Raw genomic sequence first — 16,088 nt, forward strand, 5'->3', positions numbered from 1 at the left:
TTCCTAAGGCATTGACCCACCCCATTCTAGTCTTCGGTATATCCACCTAAGAGAAGCCCCCAACTTCTAGCACAGGATCCTTCCTGCTCTTGCCAGTTGCCTGATAAAGTCCCCAAACTAGAAAGGAATCCAGCCCCTTCCTCTCCTCAGGAGGCCATCTACCCCATCTCCATAAATCCCCGGAAAGTCCACACCAAGTCCAGCCCGCCACAATTGCAATACAGTAATTTGCCTAAAATTGCATCCTCAGTATCTCGTGGTTCCTCGAAATTCACAAAGGTGAAGGAAGTAGGAGTATATTTTCATTCGAGGCCTCTGACCTCAGGGCAGCGGCTCGCCTCCGCCATGACCCTGACCCGGGCTCTCCGCCTCAGTGGCGCAGGAAGCCCCCCGCCCACGTGTGTCCAGCCGCTCCTGGGACGACCGGCTTCACCAGCCGGCGATCGGCCGGGCGGTGCAAGCTGACGTCACTGCGGCGGAGCCTCGGGCGCCGGTGGAGGGCGAGCAGACGCTCTGGGCGGCCGTGTGCAAGTCGGCGTGCGAGCGGGCGAGCGTGCGAGCGAGCGGGTCTGGGCGGCGGGGCTGCAGCTCGGCCCGGGACAGCGAGGTGAGCGGCCGGCAGGGAAGCCCCGTGAGTGTGCTTGGCGCCGTGCGGGCGGGCGGGCGAGGGGACCGTGCGGTGTGTTTCTGAAAGTGAGTAGGGCGTAATACGAACGGAGTAGTTCAGTCATTTCTCCAGAAACTTGTGCTGGGCGGTGATAGCGGGTCTGCGGTCCAGGGCGGGAGGCTAAAGTCCAACCCCTATTTGCTCCGAATGTTTGGAGACGGTAATTGCTCTTGGATGGATGGGTTAAACTTGCAGAGCGAGAGTCTCGGTACTACAAGTGAAGGAGAAGTTTTCCAGGGGACTGAACAGTCTGTTCTTAACCCCACCCCCGGGGCCTAAAGTTTGTCAGTTTTAGGTGTCTTGTTACTGGGCTCCCTTTCGAATGTTTCTGTGAATAGTTGAGTCTTTTATTGTTATTGTTGTTATTATTATTATTATTATTATTATTATTTGCCTTTGCTTTCCATTTTGCTCTTTGGCAATTTCATATGTGGATGTAATGCATTCCGAATACTCTTTTCAGTTGTCTCCTTTTCTTCTTGTGTTTTCAGAGTAGGGGTCTTTCTGTGATTCCCGGGTTGGCTGGGAACTTGAGCCCAAATAATTCTCCTGCCTCAGCCATTCCAGCACTGGGACTATTACAGGGCACCATCACACCGCACTCTTGATTTTTAATAATTAACTTTAAAAAATTAACCAACTTATTGCAGTAGTTACGGAAATAATACTGGAAGTTTCTGTGGCTAGTTAAAGTCTTCTATTATTTTCGTCTTTGCTTTTCAGTTATTCACCATTGGCTGGGAAGCTGAGAGAATATCAGATTTTGAGCTCATAGTTAATTTACTTATGAAGACAAAAGAAATATTTAGGGAATGATATTCAATGGTGGTAGTATACCAGTTGTTTAAAATAGAAATGAGATCGTCAGTGGTGGCACTCACCTTTAGGCAGAGGCAGGTGGATCTCTACGAGTTTGAGGCCAACCTGGTCTACAAAGTGAGTTCCAGGACAGCCAGGGCTGTTACACAGAGAAAGCCTGTCTAGAAAAAAACAAACAAACAAACAAACAAACAAACAAAAACCCAAAAATAAATAAGTAAAATAGAGATGAGTGGTTAGGGATAGACCAAAAGTATTTCTCCTGCTCCAGTGATGATTAATCTTAATGAGTATGGTAATTTTCTCAGGAAGAGCAAAGGTAACCCTGGTGAGATTAGACCCTATGGAACATGGGTTGGTCCTCTGGATTTGTGACCATTGAGCCGGGGGATATGGCTAGAAATTAGTCTTAGTAGCATCAGGTAATTTAAACTGTCCTGTATCTTCAAGTTACCCTGCAGGTTAAAAATTAAGTTTGAGGAAAGCAACAACCTTTGTGACTTCTCTCTTGAAGGCACTCTAGGTGAATGTCTTACGAAGAAAGAGGAAGGCTCCCCGAGGGCTCTGTGAACCTAACTGTCCTTAAGGGCATCTGTCCTGGTGCCTGGGCCACCGTGATTAGACCGCAGGCTGGAGAAAAGAAGGGATGGAAAGAAAGAGACGACAGAGTTATTTTAAAGGAAGAGGAAAATATTTCACTTTGCATGCACCATTCCATTCGGTTGACTTAAAATCTTTGTATCCTTGGACTAACTGCAAGGAGTGGACTTCAGTGTGCCCTAGAGGGCTTCCTACATGCAAGTGTGTTGCACAGCCAGCCACTCTCAGGCTTGCACTCAAGCTGCTGGGTCGGCATTTTAATCACACAGTTATAGGAAAGGGAATCGAGAGTTGCAGGAGAAAAAGACTGCTGAATTTTTATCAGTGTTCACCATGCCTGTCTGTCTCTCCTTATCTTACTGTTTCCCCTCCCATTCTTTCCCTCCATCCTCCCCACCCCCACCCTCACCTAACTGTGTTGGGGGCGGGCAGAGGAGAACCTCACATGTCCTTTTTCAGGCCATCACCTTGTTTTTTGAGAGCGTCTCATGCTAGTCCGGAGCTCACAAAGTAGGTGTGGCTGGCCTATCAGCTGTCTCTGCCCAGTGCTCCCTCACCAGCACTGGCATTACAACGCAGGTCCGAATGTTTACAAGTACTCTACTGACTGAGCTCTCTCCTCGGTCCAGGAATGTGTATTTTCTATATATCCTGCAAGTCCTTAGTAGCTCACTATCAAGGCATGCAGGGAGGAGAAGAGACTGTTGATGGGGAGACGTAGACCGAGCTTGGGTCTATAAACAGTGCCAATCCTTTTCTACCATTAAATAAGTCACTTCATATCTGTATGGCAATTTCTTCTTGAGACCAGGGAACACAGGAGTTAGGAAGATCCATATTTTATTGAAGGAACCCTGGATGGGTTCCTGGATGGTCATTTGAAGTTCCAGGAAAGTAGTACGTTGGGCTGTGGACATTTAGTATTTTTGTCTGACGTGTCACTAGAAATGCTAAATGAGTTAGTTGTTTAAGCTTTTGTACTATGTAAGTATTAAACACGTGGAGTCACACACAACCTGGAAAAAAGTTAAAGTGCTGGGGACCCAGTTCTAGCAGATCAGCGGCTCACATCCTCTCTTGCCAAGCTAAGTTTATAGTTCTGAGGCTCAAAGAAGACAACATGATGTTTAGAAACTGCAAAAGATTGTTTCTGTACATAACAGTGTATAAAATACTATATTAAATATAATTTAAAATGGCAATCACTATGAAACTATTGAGGTAGCTTTTATACTAATTAAAATCTGCTGTATCATATACAGCATGTCTTAGTTCACACTATTCGCATTTCAAGTCACATATAGCTAGTGGGTTCTATTTTAGATAACACAGCTCTAGGGACATTAAATTGGTACCCTGATAGAAGTTAATTTAGGTTGACTTTTTAACCTTAAAATTTACTTGTGGTTGCAGCCTCTTGCTTTTAATAACTAAAAGTTTGTTTCTAAAAATTATTATTAATAAACACAAAGAATACAATTACAGGAAGAGTAGAAACTGGGGTAGTAAGATATCCCTATTATTTCAGTGTGCACCTACGGTGGTAGGAAGTCTTAAGAGACCCTGCTCTTTGTTTTGCCATCGTGTGATCTGAGTTAGATTTATAGTCTCTCTGCCCCTTTCATCCTGTTCCATACACGGAGATGATGTTACTGTGGTAGAAAAATATATTTGATCTTTGCTTCATCCCAGTCAGAGACCTCCCTGAATCCTTAGCATCTTCTGAGATTTCGTGTCCCAGCATTCATCATCGGGTTGCACCCCCACCCCAACCCCAGCCAGAGTAGCTAGTTCATTCACATTACAGTTTAAATGAGTGAGCTGGCCTAGGGTGGGGCTCCTGGGTAGCCTTAGGATGGACTTGACCTCAGAAAGGACTAGTGATGAGAGAGTTAAAACTTTTAGCTCCACCTGTGAACCTCTGGAAAGGGAGGAAGGGGACTGGTGGTTCAGTATAAAACTTCTTAAGCAGTAATATCTGGACAGAAAGATTGACTTACCTGGGCCATCTCTCAGCTCCACAGGATAAAAGCTGAAGACCCTGACTGACGTCTCTGAGAGTAGGTATTTTTCTTGTCATTCCTCTGTGTCCTTTATGACATCTATCCTTTTGTTTTATTTTGTGCTTTTTGAGACAGGGTCTCACTATGTAGCTGTTGTGGGCCTGGAACTTGCTCTATGTAGACCAGGCTGGCCTTGAACTTTTAGTTATTTCCCCTTCCTCTCCCTCCCAACTGCTGGGTTTGCCAATAAATGCTACCATGCTCTGCTGTCAGTATCTTGATACTCTGTTAAACTTAAGTAGTGTCTCCCTGCATTCCGTAAAGTTATCTATATTTATTCAACCCAAGAGAGGCTATGGGAAGCATGATTATAACCAGTCATTTAGAAGTATAGGTGACAACCTACTACTTGGATGGATGTCTGAAATAGGGGCCGTCTAATGGGACTGAGCCCTTAGCTGATGACCAAGTAATTAGAGATAGAATACAGTTGAATTATTGGATATCAAAGCTGGTGTTTGCTGGAAGGTTACTTGGTGTGTGTGCCTGTCTCTAATTCAGTTACAGGAATGTTCATTTTTATGAGAGTGTAGTAGAAGAGAAACTATATATTTTATATATCCAATATCCAATATACCACCTAGGATAAATACTTCAAGTAAAATGTGTACTTCAGAAATTATAAAGCAACAGATTACTTTTAGTTAAGAACTAGTAGCTTAACTTGTCATGACTAAATCTAGTAGTACAGTTTAATTCACACCAACCTTCTCATTCACCTCCACCCTCAAATCTAAGCTAGATGTAAAATTTATTTGGCATGTGTGGTACTGATTTACACAGCAAATAAGTGGCCACCTTAGGCCGTGGATCCATTCCAGATTAGCTACTTAGTTAATTTCCCTAAATCTGCAAGCAAGCCAATATGTCTTGAATTCCAGGTATAGATACAGATCTCCCTTCCCCCAGGAACGTGTACAAAATCTTGCTTCAGAGTTTCACCTGTGGAAGCAGAGTAATTATCCCCTAGTGTCAAAAATACTTACCCTTAATAACTGGTTTACTCTGAGGTTATTCAAATGGCTTTTTAACAACAACACCAAAAACAGTTGCCACCCTTTCCTTAATTCTTTTACTCTAAAAGTGAAAAGATGCAATGAACTGCCAGGATTTACTCCCCCTTTAAATGTCAAAGGCATTCCCTGTAGCATGGGCTCCAGGAGGGGCTCATGACTGACTTCATCTCAACTTCACTACTCAAATGTATATGTTTCAAGAAATGTTTTTGTATTTTTTTTTTTTATGAAACAGTACATGGCAAAAATACAGCCTTGACTGAGTTGTACAAATTTAAATTTAAAATATCTTCAAGATCAAAGATTATGCTTTCAAGAAAAAAAAAGATTATGATTTCCATATAAACATTGAGGAATGTTGTTTATTTTCTTATTTGTCTTAATTTTGAAGCATATGTTGACTTACTAAAAGGTTGCAAGACAACGCAACAGTCCAGTCCAGAGCAGTGTGATAACTTGCGTAATTCTAACAGAGCTGATGGAACTAATCATCTAATGTTAGTACAGTACTGTAGTAGTGGTCTCTGGGTACTCCACTTCACTTTCTCTTGGCTTTCCATTGTTTTGATCTAGGTTCATCTGAATTTGCCACATCATAGTTGGCTGCTATATACTTAGTTTCTTCCAATGTATTTAACACTTCCAGTATACAAAACAAGCCTTATTTTACTCCTGATCTTGACACTAGAGAAGCCATTAATCCATGCATATGTACGTTGCACTGCCTTTGTATTTGATACTTTCTCAGGACTAGATTGATACTCTGGTTTTTGGGGGGAGGACAATGTCACAAAAGTGAAGTTCCTGCCTAAGTGCATCCCGTCAGTATACCAGGGTATGAGAGGCTGATATGTCTTCTCACTGATGGTAATCCCCTTGATGAAGGATTTCACTTTTCTCTCTGTAAATAAGATGTGTCTTGGGAGACACACTTGAACTGTGTATATCCTCTTTCTTCTTAAACTTCTGTTCAGCGATTTTGGCACACAGTTGCAGAACATGTTGCACATTGTAGTTGTTTTACTGATATGTTTTAAAAGGAATTTCACCCCTGTGTCTCCAAATTTTTTTCTCCAAGGAGCAGCTCAGTGTACCTTTCCTTCGCTTATTAACTCTTTGGGTCAGTACTGACTCAGGGAATTTTATTTTGTATGTCGGGCCATAATCCAATATTTTCCCTGTTTGATTTGCTGTCCAGATTGTCCTAGTTTTTGATGCCAGGTTTGACGCTATGCTGTTTTTATATATTCACCTCTCCCGTCATTTTTGGAAGTATTTCCTTTGCCTCTGGTATCGCACCAATGTATAGGCTCGTTGTCATGTCTCAAACCTGGTGCTCTGATTATGTTTATTTAGGATGATGTTAAAAACCGAGTTTGTTCTTGGTACCAAGTGTCCTCTGAGCCTCTGTTTGATGTTGTGAATGGAATCCAGGACCCTGTGCCTCTGTGCATGCTAGTAGGTGCCCTCTCTTATGTGATCTCCACACAGACTACTACTAGATAAGACCTGATCACAGTCGTCAGTTTGGATTCCTGCTTGAGAATCCACGAGGGAAATTCTGAGAAGGAAATAAAACTGGCAAGATTTAGGAGTTTAAGTGAATGCCCAGTTTTTAAATTAAATACTGACCTAATAAGTATTATAAAATATATAGTCCACACATTAGCTTCTGCTTATTATTCTGAGAAGGAACCAGGAGTATTTTGTTAGCTATGTAGCTTCATTAAGTCACATACCGAATAATAACTGAATGGATGTGAAAGGAAGTTGTGTAGAGCCTGAGATTTTCAAAGTGTCCTTACATCAGTTATGAAGCTTTTTCCTCTTGAGTGTTATCTTGGGACAAGTCTTTAATCTTGCTTCTTCCTTCTCAATATAAATGTCCTTGGCAATATTTTTATTTCCTGTGCTTCCCCCCCCCACCCAAGTTCAGAATAGAATGTAACATACCCAGAATTTGAGACACTCTTCTTCTGTGCTTTTTAACCTGTTGGTTATAGTAGCAAAGAGTTGAGTTAAATTTCAAATACTTATTTACTCTGTCCCTGCTAGCAGTGCAGCAGTACCACCGTGATGTGTTATAGAGGGCACAGCTGGTAGAAAACACTAAAAACTAGAATTGCTAAACATACCGGCTTTTTTCTTCAAAGGAAGGAAGTGACCCTGTTCTCCCAGAAGGCCGGGGGGGGGGGGGGGGGGATGTTTTCTAACAATCTCCTGATCCTTCGCCGCTCTATGGAGTCAGCCTTCGCCGGAATCCCCCAGTATCCTGAGCAGTCCTCTCAATCAGTAGACCCCATCTTACGTTTAGTACAAATCCTTCCTCCCTAGACCCTTACCCTGAGCACCGTCTGTCAGTCACTAGAACTTATTCTTAGGGTAAAGGTTGAGGTGCTTTGCTAAAAGAGATGCGCATGGCAAGGGAATTTTGATGTAGCCAAACCAAAAGCTCTGTTGTGATATTTATCCCGTGGAAACTTTCCCCCAGTGTTTTCCTGTGTTTAAAATGTAAGACGAATAAACCACTTGATCAGACTTCGGGAGCTGTGACCCAGCACTGGCTAAAGTTGTGCTGACCTGAGTTTCATTCTTAGTCTCCCCCTGATTGTTTCCTGCCTCGGGCTTGCAGGGACTGCTCCCCCCCCCCCCCCACACACACACACAATGCATTATGGGATTTGAAACCATGTGCACATGGATTAGAGGTTTCTCCTGCTGTCATTACGGGTGCCACTGTGATTTTTGTGGAACACACACCTGATTTAAAATACATTTACTAATGTAGGCTTCATAATTTTGAAAAACAGTGTTGCGGTTGACTTCTGATTTTCTGTTTATGTTTCTTGACATCTGATTGTGATTACATTTATTGAGTTATAAACTGGAAGTGAACAGGAATACAGATCTTAATGTAGTAGAGATGTATTAGACACATATTAGACTCTTGAGGAAGGATTGGGTGATAGACTCCATGCTGTGTAGCTTCCTGTAAAATTCGGATTCAGAAACTCAGCTTCACATTTGCCTGGTTCTCTTGGTTTTGCTTTAGATCTCAGGATCTACAATTCTGTGGTCACTCCCCTTTGACTGCTGCTCAGCTTCCCATGATGCCAGTTCGGGTTAGAGTGCTTAGATGGTGTTGTTTAGGGTTTGTCCTTACCATTCACACATCTGGAGCTAAGTTTCTCCATTTGTGTTATTTTGTTTGTAGTTTAGTAATAACAACCATAATATTTCTCATTTTTACTATGTCGGCGAGTGATATTAACACCTGTGGCACATTGTGAGTCTTTTATTTATAGGAACCATTGAGAATAGGGTATGGGGAGATCTGAAGGATCCAAAAGTAATAGATGTTGTTAGGTCCCTTATTTTTTAGTAGCTATAATCTGCTGGCAAATTCAATTTTTATGGAATTATGATTTATATTTTTAATTTTTTTGTCCTTTTGAGACAGCTGTCTCCTGTAGTACATGCTGGCCATGAACTGACAAGTAGTAGAGGGTAGTCTTGAACTACTGATCCTCCTTCTCCCTCCCAAGTGCTGGGATTATAGGTGTGTCACAGCCTAGCTTCGGTTGTTCGCTTTTATGAGATAGAGTCCCATGGTACCTTCAGACTCTCCTTGAACTCCTGTGGTCCACATATGTAGCTCACAAAATCCAACTTTTAGAAATTGTGTTTTTAATTGAAACTTTTGTGCATTTATCATTTGTTTATTGTGTGTGTGTGTGTGTGTGTGTGTGTGTGTGTGTGTGTGTGTGTGTGTGTATGTGGAGGTCAGATGACAACTTCTGGAAGTTGATTCCCTCCTTTTACTGTATGGGTCCCCGGGATTGAACTCAGGGCATGTGGCTTGGTGGCAAGTGCATTTAACTGCTGAGCCTGACTTCTAGAAATTGTAGGTTTGCCGTGTAATCTAAAGGAAATACGTGCATGAGTAGGAGTCTTGCATTTACAGATATGAATAAGAGATAGCTGAGGGTAAAGACCTTAGCAAGAACGGTCTTGCACCGTGACCTCGGCTAAGTTGTTAAAGCTGTAACTTAAATACTTGTACCTGTAATTAGTGACCTTTGAGACTGTAAGAAGACCTTTGGAGGATGCTTTGAAGGGTTATAGCTATTTAACTTGATCTTGCTTTTCTTTTATTGTCCTGTTGGTATTTGAAATACTGAACAAAATAGTATGGAACTCACTTGAATAACAAATGTGGTGCTTCATGAAGTTTTATAGTTTCTTTTTAGAGATCAGGTCTAATTCTTTGGGATTCACCTTATTTGTTTTGCATGAGGAAAAAGACTGACTTCAGAGAAGTATGAAAACAGACATGTTTCTTTTCAACGTTGCTCATGTTACAGATTTGTTATTCTCAGCCAGAAGAATGTAGCAGTTACCTGGGCAATGTTTATTTTAAATTTCATTTAAGCACTTGATAATTTTGAAGGAAATATAATACTATTTTAAAACTTTTTAAACAGGTGTGAGTGTTTGCATGCATGTGTGAGTGTGTGTATGCATGTGTGCATGCCACAGTGAACACGAGAAGGCCAAAGGATAACTTGGAGTTGGTTCTTTCCCTGAAACATGTGGGATCTCGGGACTGAACTTAGGTTATCAGGCAGCAACTACTCACTGAGCTGTTTCGCAAGCCCTATTTTATACTATTTAGAAGCTTAGGAATAAATTTATTTGATATAAGATATAGAAAAACTTATGGCTTTATAAAATTGTTGATAAGTAACCTAATAATAAAAATATATCCTAAGACAATAAATAATATAGACTTGTATTATCCAGTTCAGCATCATATGTAGAAATTGAACTGAAATTAAGTAAGTCTGAATTTCTCAGTCACATTATTTGTTTCAAATGTTCCATATGCATCAGGTGAATTGTATCTGATGGACAGTGTTTGATTCTCCCTTACAGCTTGTCTCCTGATTGTTTACAAAGGAAGGGGAAAGAAGCACAGGCAGTTTTTTTAATTGAAAATAGATTTTTTTAAAAAAATACAGTGTATTCTGATTATAGTTCCCCCCCTCACACAGCTTCTCCCTCCTTCCCCAGCTACCCAAATCCATCACCTTTCCTTCTCTCATTAGGATCCAAACAGACATCTAAAAATAATAATAGTAATAAGATAAAATAAAAACCAAACCAGAATAGGACAAAACAAACCAGCAGAAGAAAAGAAACACATATAGACACAGACAGACACACATACAAATCCCATAAAAACACACAAAAAAACGGAAACCATGATATGTACACAAAGGACCTGTAAGGTTTAAAAAAAATCCCAGAGAAACTATTTGACACAAAGAACCTCCAATGGCCATTGAGTTCTTTATGTTGGACATCTGCTACTGGGCGTGGGGCCTGGTGTGTATCCCCAGAGAGACTGTTGGAGAAAACTAATTTTTCCTTTGTGAGCCATCTCTCTAGCTCACTTTTAGGAGTAGAAAATGTTGTGTAGTAAAATTGTACCTTTTTTTTTTGCAGTTTATGGCATACAGTAGTCAAATCTAAGCCAAGGTGTTTAAGCAGCATGTGTGGTGACGGCATATGCAATGCTGAGGGCATATGTTATGTGATGAGACATGGGAACTCTGCCGGAAAAATTATAGATTCATATGTGTTTGATTTTGATTTGAATTTATTCAGGTACCTGCTATGGGATGGTCTGTATGTCAAGTGTGTTGCTGATTGGTCAGTAAATAAATCACTGATTGGCCAATGGCTAGGCAAGAAGTATAGGCGGGACAAGGAGGAGAATAAAGCTGGGAAGTGGAAGGCTGAGTCAGAGAGACCCTGCCAGTTGCCACGATGACAAACAGCATGTGAAGATGCTGGTAAGCCACGAGCCATGTGGCAAGGTATAGATTTATAGAAATGGATTAATTTAAGCTGTAAGAACAGTTAGCAAGAAGCCTGCCATGGCCATACAGTTTGTAACCAATATAAGTCTCTGTGTTTACTTGGTTGGGTCTGAGCGGCTGTGGGACTGGCAGGTGAGAGAGATTTGTCCTGACTGTGGGCCAGGCAGGAAAACTCTAGCTCTCTAGCTACAGGTACCCTTTACTGTTGCCAAATTTTGTGTGATCCTCTCCATTTAGTTCCAGGAATATATATATATATATATATATATATATATATATATATGGCTGAGACCCAGTGTAGAAGATGTACATAAATAGTAACCCCTTTCCTTTTGCTAATGGGTCTTTTATCTGTCCTTTTGTATGTGTCCATGTTCCTGTGTATGCCTATACACATGCAGGCATATGTATGGGGGTCAAAGACTGATGTTGGATTTTGCTCACCTGCTCTTACTGTTTTGAGACAGAGTCTTTCATAGAACTTTGGGGTTGCTAATTGGCTGGACTGGCTAGAAAGCCCTAGGGAATCCTCCTGTCTCCACCTTCTTAGTGCTGAGATTATAGGCATCCCTCACATTTTTGCATAGTTGGTGGGGAATTGAACTCGGGTCCTCATGGTTTAACAGTAAACACTTTACTCGCTGAGCCATATCCCCAATTCTCATTTGGTTTTTTATTCATTTGCCCATTTTTGCGTGTATTTATCTTATTGTGTCTCTGTGTACATGTACACATTTTTGTGTGTGAACCATAGTACCCGAGTACCTGTGGAGGTCAGAGAACAACTTGTAGTAGTTGGTTCTTTCTTTCCACCATCTGTGATAAGAGGGTTGAACTCAGATTGTCAAGCTTGGTGGCAAATGTATTTACCCACTGGAACAACTTACTGGCCCAGTTTGCTTTTTAAAAGTCTCAGAATGTTATGCTTGAGCTCTACCACCGAGTTACACCCTCAGCTTGTTGTTGGTTTCATTCCCTGGGTTTAGCTAATATGGAATGGTAAGAGGAAAGGCTTCTACCTTTCCTAAAACAGCTTTTAAGAGGGCAGAGAGATTGCTCAGTGCTTAAGAGTACTGGTTGCTCTTCCAGAGGACTTCTTGGAGACCTTCTCAGCATCCACATGGCTGTTCATTTACAACCATTTGTAACTTCAGTCCTATGGATTCAACACCTTCTTCTGTCCTCTTTTGGCACTGGGCACATACGTAGTACACAGACATGCATTCAGGCAAAACACCATACACATAAGTTTTTAATAAAATAAAATTTAAAATAAATAGAACTTAAGGAACCAGAGAGCAGGCTTAGCAGTTAAGAGTGCTTGCTGCTCTTCTGGAGGACCCGAGTTTGGTTCCTGGCTCCAATTTTGGGCAGCTTACAACCACCTTTAGCTACAGCTCCAGAGGATCCATTGCCCTCTTGCCTCTTTGGGCATCTGCTCACAAATGGCAGAGAGAGAGAGAGAGAGAGAGAGAGAGAGAGAGAGAGAGAGAGAGAGAGAGAGAGAGAGAGAGAGAGAGAGAATGTTATAAAATCTTAAAGAAGAAAAAAAACTCAAGGGAAATATATTTTTTCAAAAGGAGGGTTCAAAAAGGGTAAGGCAATTTGGCCATCCAGGAGAGTTTTGTTCATGGTTAGTTGGTTTTAACAAAACTTCATCTCTCTGAGTCCTAGAACCTGGGGTCCTTTCTGGTAATACTCATATGCAACTTCCCTTTGCAAGCATGTCTGCCCTACCTTTCTGTACTAACTGGCCCTTATCTCTGCCCTTACCTCCTAAGCTTTTTTCAGCATTCACCATATAACAGTCAGAATATTCTTTTAAAACCACATTTAGTATTATGAGCCTCAGGTATGGGGTGTGTGTGTGTGTGTGTGTGTGTGTGTGTGTGTGTGTGTGTGTACTGTTTTAGTTAGGGTTTCTGTTGCTGTGATAAAACATCAGGATCAAAAGCAACTTAGTGAGGAGATTCATTTCACGCTACAGCTTATAAGTATATCACTGAGGGAATCCAAGGTAGGAACGAGGCAGGAATTGGCGTAGCATCCTTGGAGGTGTGTAGCTCCTCCTGACTTGTTCCGTTTTCTTCCTTATATAACTCAGGACCACTTAACCAGGGGCAACACCACCCACAGTGATCTGGGCTCTCCCATATCATCAATCAAGAAAGAAAATGCTCCATAGGCTTGCCCACAGGGCATTCTGGTGGGGGAAATTTTTCAATTGAGATTCCCTCTTCCAAAATAACTCTAGCTTGTATTAAGTTGACATAAAACTAGCCAGGACATACATTTTATACAGGTCTCTCCCTATCTCATGTCCTCAGGTCACTGCTACCATGATGTGAAGGCCTGGAACTGTGTCACTGGGCTGATTCCAAACCTATATTACTAAGTAGTCTTAGAGTGTTTTCAGTGCCAGATGCTTGAAGGTGGATGTGTCAGATGATGGACACATGAGAACCACTGGTCAATAGAAGACATTTTAAATGCAAGAAATAAATTTTGAAATTAAAAGCCACAGTTTATATCTTTTTTTTTTCTTTTCCATTTATAAGTTGGAATTACCCCAAAGTGACTTGAGGCCTTCAGCTCCTTGTCAGTGTTGTTAACTTGACGTTAATATCAGTAAGTAGTTTAGGCCACTTAACTAGTGGCACTGTGGCTGAGGCAGAGATTGTCTCTCCAGAGGCAAGAATGTTTGTGTAGGAAAATACATGTAAGGGTCCAGCTCTGAACTCTTAACCCATGGCTACCCCTGCATCTGCCAGCATGTACAGTGGTGAACAAGTGGGCAACTGTATCTGACTGAGGACAGAATCTACCTGTGTATTGCCCTACTTGTGTGTACTTTTCATCATATGTAAAACAAGTTTTGCTCTCTGATTAGAAAGCGGTATTTGATTAAGAGTATGGTAAAGAAGAGAAAATTCTTATTTTCAAAACAGGTTAATCTAACAGGCTATAGAGAAGAAAAATGCCCAACTTACAACAACAAACAAAAAGTGAGGTCTTAGTGATGAGAAAACAAGAGGACGAGAATTAGTGATGCCAGTCGACCCTCAGAGAGGTGGCAGAAGTGTTGTAGAGTACTATATTAAGGTTGTTACTTTTGTTTATGTTGCATTTGTTTAGCTCTGTGAAGCTGTGTTACTTTGTCAAAAACACCTGATGGTCTAATAAAGAACTGAATGACCAATAGCAAGGCGGGAGAAAGGATAGGCGGGGCTGGCAGGCAGAGAGAATATATAGGAGAAATCTGGGAGGGAAAGAAGAGGAGCCAGAGCAGGAGGAGGACGTCAGGAGCCAGCCAGCTACACAGCCAGCCACGGAGTAAGAAAGAAAGGTATACAGAAATAGAGAAATGTAAAAGCCCAAAGGCAAAAGACAGACGGGTTAATTTAGGTTAAGAAAAGCTGGCAAGAAACAAGCCGAGTTAACGCCGGACTTTTGTAGTTAAGAATAAGTCTCCGTGTGTGATTTATTTGGGAGCTGGGTGGTGGGCACCCCAAAAGAGAAAAAACAACCAACAACACAGAAGGGGAGAAAGGCCATGATACTGATGTTGTTACCAGTTTATCTATTGTAGATCATTGTCTGCTGCGTGGATGATCTTCCTTAGGTTCTTTAGTTCAAGCCTTTTATTAGTGAAACTCTCACAAAAGTCTCATTTCCATCTTGAGGCAGTGGCCAACTTGAGTCAAATGATACGTTCTTGATTCCTTTACTGTGTTTGGGAGAAGGACGGAAAGTGGCCACAGTGGCTGGTCACACCGGGCTTGGCAGTAGGAGATTTGATTGGTGTGTTTGCTTTGACATACCTTGGTTTCTGTAGATGTGGATAGATTTACAAAATATTTAGCATAAAGCTGTAAAATTTCTCCGTCCCTTGTGCCTTCATTTTGATGCTTCAGGAGAATAGAACTTTGGCTAGTTGTTATTGTTTATCATGTTCAGGTGTTTTCCTGTGTGTCTTACAGGCCATTCTTTGGTGTGCTAATACACTTTTTAAAATGAAGAGATTGGTAGATGCTAAGTTTGGGGTGTAGAAATGTTATTCAGAGATTATGCTTCTGGCCAGTTTTGCCTTGGCACACCTTTGAATTCCTTTGTATTTGTCCTGCTTGTTGATTTTGGAACTTCATTCTGAGACTTGGCATGCTCATCTGTTTGGGAAAATACTGTCCAGAATTTCTTTAAATATTAATTCTCTATTTCCCCTCCCTTCCCTTCCCAGGTCTCTAGTTAGATGTGTGACAGACTATCTTAGTCCTTTTCCCACAGCGCCCCCCTTTTTGAAGTTCTTCCACCTGGAGGTTCTTTTTCCTCCACGGTGACCCTTTTCACTATTAAATTAAATAATTAAATTTCATCATTAAATTTAATCCTGAATGTTTCCTGCATAATTTTCATAGGAACCAAACTCCTATGGGGGCAGCAATGAAGTAAGTCCAGCTCCCCCATCCCTTTCTCTCCTGTGTCTGCATGTATAAATTTTATACACGTGAAATAAAACTCATGAAAAATAAGCAGAAAGAAAGTTCTTCATGGGTCTATGTTTTTTAAACATGAAAAGTATGTTTACTAAACATAACATGTTAAATCTGTTTCATAAGCTCAGTTAACCTGAAGATCTTAGTCTAATCCCACGTTTAAGCGGCTTTTTATAGTGTGCATTGTGAAACATTTTAAACTTGACTTGTAAACTTAAGTCTCATTTTTTTGCTTTAAAGTCTTGAATTTTTTAATTGCTCATTTGATGTAGTTAGTAGTTAATAATAATTCACAATTTTCTAAGTTGTCCTAGAATTTAAATTTCTTCATTATGATTTTGTCACTGTAGACAGTTTGGGAAGGACAAAATAACCAGTCAGAGAAAATGCTCCTGAGTCTGACTGCTCAGCTAAGCCCATTTTGCTAATAACAATGTTATAAACACTAAGTTCAAACAATGATAAGATGAGCTGATAAGGTATTTACCATGTAGTCTGAAGTTAAGTTTTGTTATATGCTTTTAAAGCCAGACAGGATGAAAACT

At 41.1% G+C, this 16,088-nt stretch overlaps 1 protein-coding gene across 6 annotated transcripts in view; it reads left to right on the top strand.

The window, feature by feature from the left end:
- The window catches only part of Abcg2 (ATP binding cassette subfamily G member 2 (Junior blood group)), a 117,007-nt gene that overhangs the window by 64,467 nt on the left and 36,452 nt on the right, over positions 1-16,088 (top strand). The window contains exon 1 of one of the 6 annotated variants that reach the window (XM_052720631.1): positions 470-607. The exons of 2 other annotated variants lie outside the window; for them this stretch is intronic. The gene's annotated coding sequence lies outside the window, so the exon portion shown is untranslated. 3 more of the 6 variants (XM_052720630.1, XM_052720627.1, XM_052720628.1) reach the window with 3 other exon arrangements.

This window comes from Peromyscus californicus, unplaced genomic scaffold (assembly GCF_007827085.1).
Source record: "Peromyscus californicus insignis strain IS unplaced genomic scaffold, ASM782708v3 Scaffold_6__1_contigs__length_162567912, whole genome shotgun sequence".
Taxonomy (NCBI): Eukaryota; Metazoa; Chordata; class Mammalia; order Rodentia; family Cricetidae; genus Peromyscus; species Peromyscus californicus.